The 9,288-nt window shown below is 38.1% G+C and overlaps 1 non-coding gene across 1 annotated transcript; it reads left to right on the plus strand.

The window, feature by feature from the left end:
- The first annotated feature begins 5,735 nt into the window (after positions 1–5,735).
- Positions 5,736–5,841, plus strand: LOC131230164 (small nucleolar RNA R71). Its single transcript, XR_009163887.1, has one exon. It is a non-coding gene; the product is annotated as a small nucleolar RNA R71 (small nucleolar RNA).
- Positions 5,842–9,288: the final 3,447 nt, after the last annotated feature.

Consider the following 9,288-nt stretch of genomic DNA (forward strand, 5'->3'; position numbering starts at 1 on the left):
AACTATGTACAACCTTGAGCAATTGCTAGGATATCATAAAGAATGCAATTCTAAATTCTAGTCACATAATTATTAATCATAGGACTTGAGTAATAGAAGTTAATGAAATAACTCATGTCCACCACATCCAAATAGGAAACTAGAGGACCAAGTTATTATTTGTAATATTCTAAGACTTCATTAGATTCAATTTATAACTAATCTAGCATCCGTAAGGAGTTAATGGAGCAAACTTATCATGGAAACAAGATCTATTACCTCTTAGAGCTACCAGTGGAAGTGTACATGTATGTAAGCAATTTTAAATGTGGCTTAATGAGCGTCATACAATCCTTATAAAATGGATTAGAGTAACAAGATTTAAAAAATTTCCACATGATTATCAATGTCAATTCAAGGTTAAAGGAAGCAAGATCAATATTTACACAATCATAAGGTATTTCCACATTTAAGCTTAAACTATCTTAGAATTTAATGAAAGGAGGAAGCCATATGGGATATTCCTCACCTTTCAAGTCGAATCTATTTACTTATATTGTATCTTAAGCATGGCGATCTACATGAGTTAGTTCCCAGCTCAACTCGGTACCTATTTCACGATCAAAGGAGGCGTTTGGGAATCAACATTTTCTATCTTTCAAATAAACATCTAGGTCAGCCTTCTTAATTCATAACAAGATTTAATTCTAAAAACTCATGAGACTAGAACTCACCAAAATTAATTGGTGACTCGGCGACTCGACTCAAGTGAGTCATGTGACCTTCACTCTGACTCTTGACTCTCATTTCTTCTTCCATTCTTTCCTCTTTCTTTTCAACATGCAACGTCCATCAAGTTTGTTGGACTTAACAAGACCAGACCCAACTCGTGCAACTCGACTCAGCGAGTTTTAACTGAGTTAACTCGAGACATCACACCTTCTCTCTGATGCTCTTCTTTTCTTTTCTTTCTCTCTTCTTCCTCTCTTTTCCTTCCTTACTCTTCATTTCCTCATCTCCGCCTTCCTTATTCAGACTCGGGCCGTGACTCGAACCAAATCGAGGTAGTCTGACTCGGCAGCGGTCCAACCCGACTCGACTTCTATCCTCTCTCCATTTTCTTCTCCTTCATTCTTCCTTCTTCTCCTTTATTTGGCCTAACAAACCCACCCAGTGCCAGAGACAGAGTGAGTCGACTCAGCTGGAACAATGACTCGACAGTAAGCCGTCCATAGCAGCAACTCGGCCCTTACACTGGTTCTCTCTTACTTCTTTTTTATTATCTTCCTCCCACTTTCCTTTATTTCCTCTTCTTCTACTCTAGATGACGGTGAAGACGAGACTCGAACGAACTTGCCCGGATGGTTGTGGACTCGGCACTGCGACCTGATGTAGTGTGGCAGCGAGCATCGGCCCTCCGATCCTCTAATATATTCTTCCTTCTTCCTTTCTTCTGTTACTGCTGGAATGTCTAGCTAGAAACCTGGCCCAGATGGTGCAGCAAGACAACCGTACTCCTCTCTCTTTTCTCTCTTATTTTTCTCCCTCTCTATCCTTCCTTCACTCCATCTTCTGTCTCTCTCTCTCTCTCTCCCTCTCTCTCTCTCTCACCTTCTCTTTCTTTTCTTTCAACCAGAGCAGGTATGAACTCGGCCCAAATTCGGACCGAGTCGACTCGATTAGGTGCGGCGGAAGGAACGGTGCCCTAACCTCCTCTTTATCGGTTGCAATTTTTAGCAATCGATGCCCTAAAAGAAAAGAGGTTACTTATAGCTTGACAGGAGCCTAGAAAGGTTGGCTACTAATCCTCTAAGATTAGTTGTGAGTACGGTTCTAATCCGAGTCGTATGATCGGTTTCTTTACCAGGTTATCAGTTAATCTTAATAGACTTGGTTTGAATGGTCATAATATAATGTGATGAATGGTCATAAGGTGTTGTGGGCCACTAGGTTAAGGCTTTTGATCAGAGGATGAGGCCCACTAGTCGATGATGGGTTTCTTGATCAATTGAGGAAGATGAGATGGTTGATGATGGCAGATTACATCTCAATGGTTATTCCTCCGATTTGGTTCATATGAATGGTGTGGATTTGATTAATGAACACTATGAGACCCACCGTTTGGAGAGTTTTAAACAAAAATTTGGTGGGTTCTGAGTTTTTCGATCTCGGGCGGTATTCTCGCAACAAGGAGATCTCGTGCGAGATCTCCCAGTTATTGCGAGTGAAGCTTGAGAACGCCCTAGTTCTCACAGTCAGGATGTATTTGAGGAGCTTTCTAAAAGGTCACGAATGGATGGGATTTCTCTAACACAATAACAGAAATATTCCCTTTGACCGCTGCTCCCTCTTTCACTCTCTTTCTTCATATAAAACCCTAGCTTTGAAGGGCTAGAATCGTCTCAGCGTAGGGCTAAGATTCATGAAGAGCAGCTACTTAGATTGCCAGCCTGGCAGCGCAGCAAGGTTTCGTGTTCGAGGAGAATTCTGCACACATGCATCGCATCTGTTCACACTGACATTAAGCACTGAAACATGATAGCCAAAGCAAATCACAATGCAGGAAAGTAAAATAACCTCAAAATTCAGATCTTGAGAGGTTGATACAAACGTTGTTCTAAGGACAACCTTACACCAGAAACCAGAGTTTATGGTAGGACAACCTTATTTTTAGAAAGATCTTTATATCAAGTCTCAAACCGAAGAGGAATACAAAAATAAATACAAACGGAATTGAAATAAATTGCAATCACAAATGTATTGTTCTAGGGACAGCCATACACCATAAAAATGGCAGGGCAACCTTGCTGGAACAACTTTCAAAAGAAGATTGAATGTCCAAGTTCAATGTCCAGACTCAATTACAATGGTTCTAATTCTAATAGATTTTAAATTAAACCAAATAGGGCTTGCCTTAATTGATTTTGATTCCAAAGAAAGGGAATAATAATTCCTCTAATCAAATCGATTGGAATAGTAGAAACAAAATCAATTAAAATAAAGCTAAGGAAAGAGAATATTAAATAAGCACACTTAGCTTAGGAGCACAGAATCTCTCACAAGTTCGACGAAGATTGGCTTGAATAGATTAATTAATTCGATAATTTCATCCGAGATTCGTGCTCTATTTATAGGTGAGAAGATCGTGTCTTCGATTGTTAGAGTGCTCTTCAACTAGTCGAAGCAATAATAGATATTTGAAAAATTCGGTGGGATATGCTTTGACCGTTCTACGATTGGTCGAAGCTCTCCTACGATTGGTCGTAGGTCACCTACGATGGTCGTAGGTTTCCTTCGAGTGGTCGTAGGTTAAAACTTCGTTGGAATTCGAGTCGAAGATGTTCGATTGGTCGAAGATGCAGTGACCAGTCGTAACAATTTCTGGACTAGTCGAAGCCTAATGATTGTATCCGAAATTTGTAACAAACTCACGACTGATCGAGGAATTTCTTAGACTGGTCGAAGCAAGTCTAGGACTAGTCGAAGAAGACTTAGGACTAGTCGAAGAACAGAGCATACTCATGTAAAATAAACATTCGGTTTATGTATCCGAAATGACCTACTTCTAAGGTCAACCTATGGTCAATCAAACCTCAATCATGAAGAAAAGGACATTGAAACATTCGGAACAAGTGACCTTGAAGTATGAGCCTTGAAGTCTTGATGAGTTCAATCTTGAAATCTTGATGTACCTCAATCTTGAAAATGTACAAACTGCCTTGAACTCTTCAGCTTGAGTCTTGTCTTGTGAGCTTTGCTTGTTCATGAATGTTGATCCTTGAGAGAGCTTTACTTATGCAAGTTATATATAACATAACAGTGATTTTGGCACCACAAATTTGACAACAAGATTGCCAGCCTGGCAGCGCAGCAAGGTTTCGTGTTCGAGGAGAATTCTGCACACATGCATCGCATCTGTTCGCACTGACATTAAGCACTGAAACATGTGTTTCAAGGTGCACAGGCAGTAGGGGTTTTGACGAAATTGGATCCTCTATAATGTGAACGGTTTAGATCTTCCAAACTGTGATGATTGGTGGGCCGTGATACAACCAAAATGGAGCAGTCCGTTTAAATTCCATTTAAGCAGGAAAAGAGAGAATATCTCTTTTTCTTTGTTTTTGTCGAGTCAACATAGTTTGACCGTGTGGTCAGGTCCGGTGCAATGCGAGCACATGCACCACTTGTACACAAGCGAAAATGGTGGGGTCCACATTGATGTATGATCTAATCCACTCTAACCATTCGATATTACGGGTCCATACATGACCCCTGGCCGACAATCAGGTAAATCCAAAGCTCAGTGGGCCACATAACTCAAAACTTGTAGTTTTGAGGTGTCGATCATGTCGATCCAACAATTAGAGTATTTTGAATTTGAATGTCAATGGCAAACAGGTTCTAGGATTTGTCAAGATGAGATTCATCGGTTAAATCAGTGGTTTGATGGCCTAGGTGTGGTGATTAAGTGAAGGACCTTAAGTTGGTCATAGTGGGTCCGATGAATGGTGGATCTGGTGATCTAATGGCCAAGATTAATGACGTATGGTTCAATTTTTCCACTAAGGCAGGGTTTAGGCTTTCATTAGCATTGGGATCCCAGACATGAAATGGGTTCATGGAGGCCAATGTTGATTTTCTGATGAAACGTTTGCTTATCTTTGAGAACCAACGATCAGATGACTTGACTTACAGATGAAGGTTGTTTTACATAGTTAAATTGATGTATGTTAGAGTTTACAGGCTAATCTTGAAGTATCTAGGTGATGATAGAGTGTGGATTATAAATCTTAGTTATTATGGCCTGATGAACGGCAAGTTTGATGATCAGGGGTTTGTTATTGATGATGGATGGTTTATTCCACTTATCAAGAAGATCGAGATCCTGGATGATGTGCCAGTCTTACTTTAAATTGGATGGAGGGATGGTTCAATCTATGAATGATGAATATACTTGACTGTTGGATCATCATTGTTGATGTAATCTTAGGTTAAAAGATCGAGGGTCAACTCGAAGTACCTTACAGATACGTTGTGGCTGTCATAGTCTGAATCTAATGGTCAAGATGGATAGATTGAGAATTGTTGTAATGGAGGTATATGGTGTAACTTACATGTGTTCTTACACATGTATAAAGTTATTTAGATCTCCATAGTAACACACAAGTATAGAAAATATGGGGTGTTACAAGCTCAAAGGAAGAGCCCCTTGGTGATTTCTATATGTATTAGTCATTTGCCCATTCCTCCAACTGAAGTTCGGGTGGTTCCACCAACTAGAGTTGTATGTGTTTGAGATGGGAGTGTTGAACGGCCTTTGAGAATTGTTCAGGGCATTGGATTGCTCATGTAACAACTCTTGGAATGTAGGAATTGTAGGACACTCCTGTATCAAATGTATGTTACTGGATCAAATACCACAAACAATGTCAACGGACTTGTCGAGTTTGACCATTTCTACTCTTTTCAATTCCATGGCCTCAACCTTTATCGTGAGTTTAGCCACCCTGGCATTAACGCCGTCTTCCTCCCTTAAGACATAAATTCATCCACTCTCCTTGGACTGAGTTGATTTGGGGTTAGTGGGCTTAGATGAAGTATCCCATGATTGCGCGTTTTTAGCAAGCATATCAAAATAGTCCAACGCGTCATCAGAATCTTTGTTCATAAACTCCTCATTTCACATCATCTTATGAATTGGCGCATGGGTGAAGTCAGTCCATCATAGAACAAGCTTATGATCCGTCAAATTTCATAGCCATGATGTGGGCAAGCATTTATAAGATCCTTGAATCTTTCCCAACATTGGAAGTAGGTTTCTTCCTCTTTCTGTGAAAAATTCGTTATTGCCATTCTCAGGGTATTGTTATATGAATTGGGAATTTTTTTTAAAGGAACTCCTGGGTCATCTCAGCTCATATCCCAATTGACCTTGGTCTCAAGCAGTGAAGCCATGACTTGGCCTTGTCCTTCAAAGAGAAAGGGAACAACTTTAATCTTAAGGTGTCATCCGACACGTTGTGGAGGTGTAGGGTCGGTACAACCTCATCAAATTCTTTAAGATGTAGGTATGGACTCTCAGAATCTAATCCATGAAACTTTAGGGGTAGTTGAATCACTCTCGACTTGAAGTCCATGTTTCCTACATTATGTGGAAAAACCATGTAGGAAGGTCTGCTCATCTTCTTTGGTTGTAAGTAACCACGTAGAGTTCTAGGTGGAGGTACATTGTGCACAATATTCTTGTCTTGTTGTTCCTCGGTAGGATGATGAGGTTGATTTTTAGCCATATTTTCTGCCAACTTAGAGGATCTTAGGTGTTTTTTAATCTGGTGATAGATAGGCTGACCTTCAACTAATCCTCATTTACTTAAGAGATGTAGAGTGTTATCATTGACCCACTTGGTCATGAAACACTCTCAGACCTAATTCTAAACTAAACCTACTCCTACAAAAAAAATATAGAAAAATAACAAATCTAAAAAACTAAAGCAAAAGGATTGGAAGGATTTTACCCGATCAATGATTCTAGGTTAGATTCTATAAAATAAAAGAAAAAATGTTAATATCTAATAATTCAGACAAACTCTAATCTAGAAACGCAACTAAAACTGACCCTAATCCTACACCAATTCTAATACTAGTGTCCTTCAGAAAGCAGTCCCCGACAACAGTACCAAAAACTTGATCGAACCCAAGGGTTGACAACCCCAAGTGCAGGGCTACGAAGTACTAATAACTCGATGAGATCGAGGTCGTAGCCACAAGGACTTATGATTGTGTGATTCCTAAAATACTTTAGGACTATAACTATAAGTAAACTAACTACTAGAATTGGTTTTAAGGAGTAATGGTGCAGGAAATCTATAAGGATAAAACATTATAGTGTGAAGGATCTACTTATAGCTATCCTTAATGTTAATTCACTTGATTCAACATATAACTCAACTGGAATAGAAGTCATATCTTATTTGGCCGGATAATAGAGCGGTTAAATCATCATTCATATACTCAAAATAGATTTGAACTTTAATTGAATTGGTTCCCACATCATACACCAAAGCATTAATCACAGGGAATTCAAAGCATCTATAGTGCCCGTAGTCAATGATAGATCAATGGATTTTACAAATCAATCCCTTACAAAATAGGTAAAAAATTACTCTTAGCTTTCCTGAGCATCCAATGTGCCTAGCGTCGACAATGGATTAAAATAAACTAGAAGTAAATATTCTTTCAAACCAAATATCAATGAATTATTCAATAATTAAATCAAATACTTGAATCAAAGTAAACTAAGACATTAATAATAACTACTAGCTTCACCTCTTGGCTTTAACTAAGAGATTAACCAATAAAAAACATAATTGAACTAAAAACTAAGAAGAAAAATATAAAAAATAACTATAACCGAAGGATTGGAGGAGTCCTTGGAGGCTCCATAACTCCTTTCTCTATCCCTTCTACCCTAATTTGTATATAACAAAGCCTAAAATATCCCTTTAAATAGAAAAAATCCACACCGACTTGGAACCGATTTCAATTTAGACACTTTTGTTACGCTTCAACTGCAGTTGACTAGGACTTTTGGTCGCACTGAACGTAGCATTCAGTCACATCACATTAACTCTCGGTTGCGGCTGAATTTCTTTGATTTTGGTTTGAAGTCTCTATCTTCCTTAAGTCATACCAAACATCACTTCAATGACACCGAACTTGGCTTTGATCGGACCGCAAGCCCAATTAACTCTAAAAATCACAGTTTGTTGTTGGACTGCTTTATACACATTCGGTCAGACAGAACCAACCTTAGATGGATTGAACATTCTGTTTTTTCTGTTGTTGGACTTATGATTTTTTCACTCTTTTCTCTCTCCTTCGTACTTGGTTTTCTTGGATCTTTAACACGGAAATTCTTCATTAATAACCTCCAAATCTCCAAATCCTCACTTGGTTATTCTTTGAGCATTAAATCTTCTTTTTAATCATTAATTTCTCCTTAGCTCTCCAAATTACCCCACATAGCAAACCATACGAATTAGATCAATTAAGTGTATCTATGCATATAAAACAATGCATAATAAGGGGGAAATATATAAAATTTCACATTCAGCAACGAGCACTACTTTAATTTTGAATGGCTATGATTGGATGATAATCTAATCATAAAGAAACATAAGAAACGCACCCACGTGTGGTTTTTACTAAGTGTGACACTCAAGTTTTTGTTGTTAGAGCACCATACTCGAGCAACAAAAACCAGGGTATTATAAGGTCTCTCGTCCAAATTGACAGAGGTGATCAATGTTCACAACCCCAAGTGTAGGGTCACGATGTAGTAATAACTCAGTAAGACGAGGTCGAATCCACAAGGACTAAACTTGTACATATTCTGAAAATAACTAGAACTAGAACTAAAAAAATATCTAAATTGAAATCTAAATAATTGAGAGTAATTATGAATAATGTTGATTAAAACTTATGAATTTAAAGGTGGGAACTAGGGTGACAAGGATCCCCTTGTAGCTATTAAGATGTTACCTTACTTGATTCAAGGAACACAATTGGAATTGGAGTCCTATCCTATCCAATTGGAAGATAAAACAATTTAAATCAAATATGAACTTTTCATTGACCTAATTCTCAATGAAGGAGAATTGTGATGATTGGAAGAGATTCCATCACCCTTTCATGCCCAAGAGACGATGGTGAACAACAGGATTTACCAATCTCACAATCTCAAAACAGGAAAAGAAGATATCCAAAGCTATCACAACATTTATTATAATTTGAGTCACAATAAATTATAGAAAACTGAAAATAATCTTTTAATATCAAACTAGAAATTAATGAGGTCTACTAAGAACAAGAATCAAAGCAAGATAATCATCCAAACACGCTACAAGCTTCACCTCTTAGCCCTAGCTAAGAGGTTTAGCCTTCCATAGACATGATTGAAACCAAATGTCTTAAATAAAGCATGAAAAATAAACTAGGGGAGAAGAAAAACTCTTTGGCAGCTGCTCCACCCTTGTGCAATGCTCCTTGAGACCTTTCTAAACCATAGAAGATTTTTTGGAGCATCCTAGAGACTCCTACTTATAGTTGTGGAACTCCAACTTTCGCGCTAAGTTGGAAAAATCTAGAAACCGCCTCAAATTTATATACTTTGCACAGTTTCCCAAAATATACTTCCAGAACTTTCCTTTTTTAAACTTGGAGTTTCAAAATATGTTTTTTTCCTCGACAATTTTCAGGAATATGTTTTTTTAGGATAATTTTTAGGATTCATTTTCTTTTTCTTCGCTT

This window comes from Magnolia sinica, chromosome 16, assembly GCF_029962835.1.
Source record: "Magnolia sinica isolate HGM2019 chromosome 16, MsV1, whole genome shotgun sequence".
NCBI classification, from domain to species: Eukaryota; Viridiplantae; Streptophyta; class Magnoliopsida; order Magnoliales; family Magnoliaceae; genus Magnolia; species Magnolia sinica.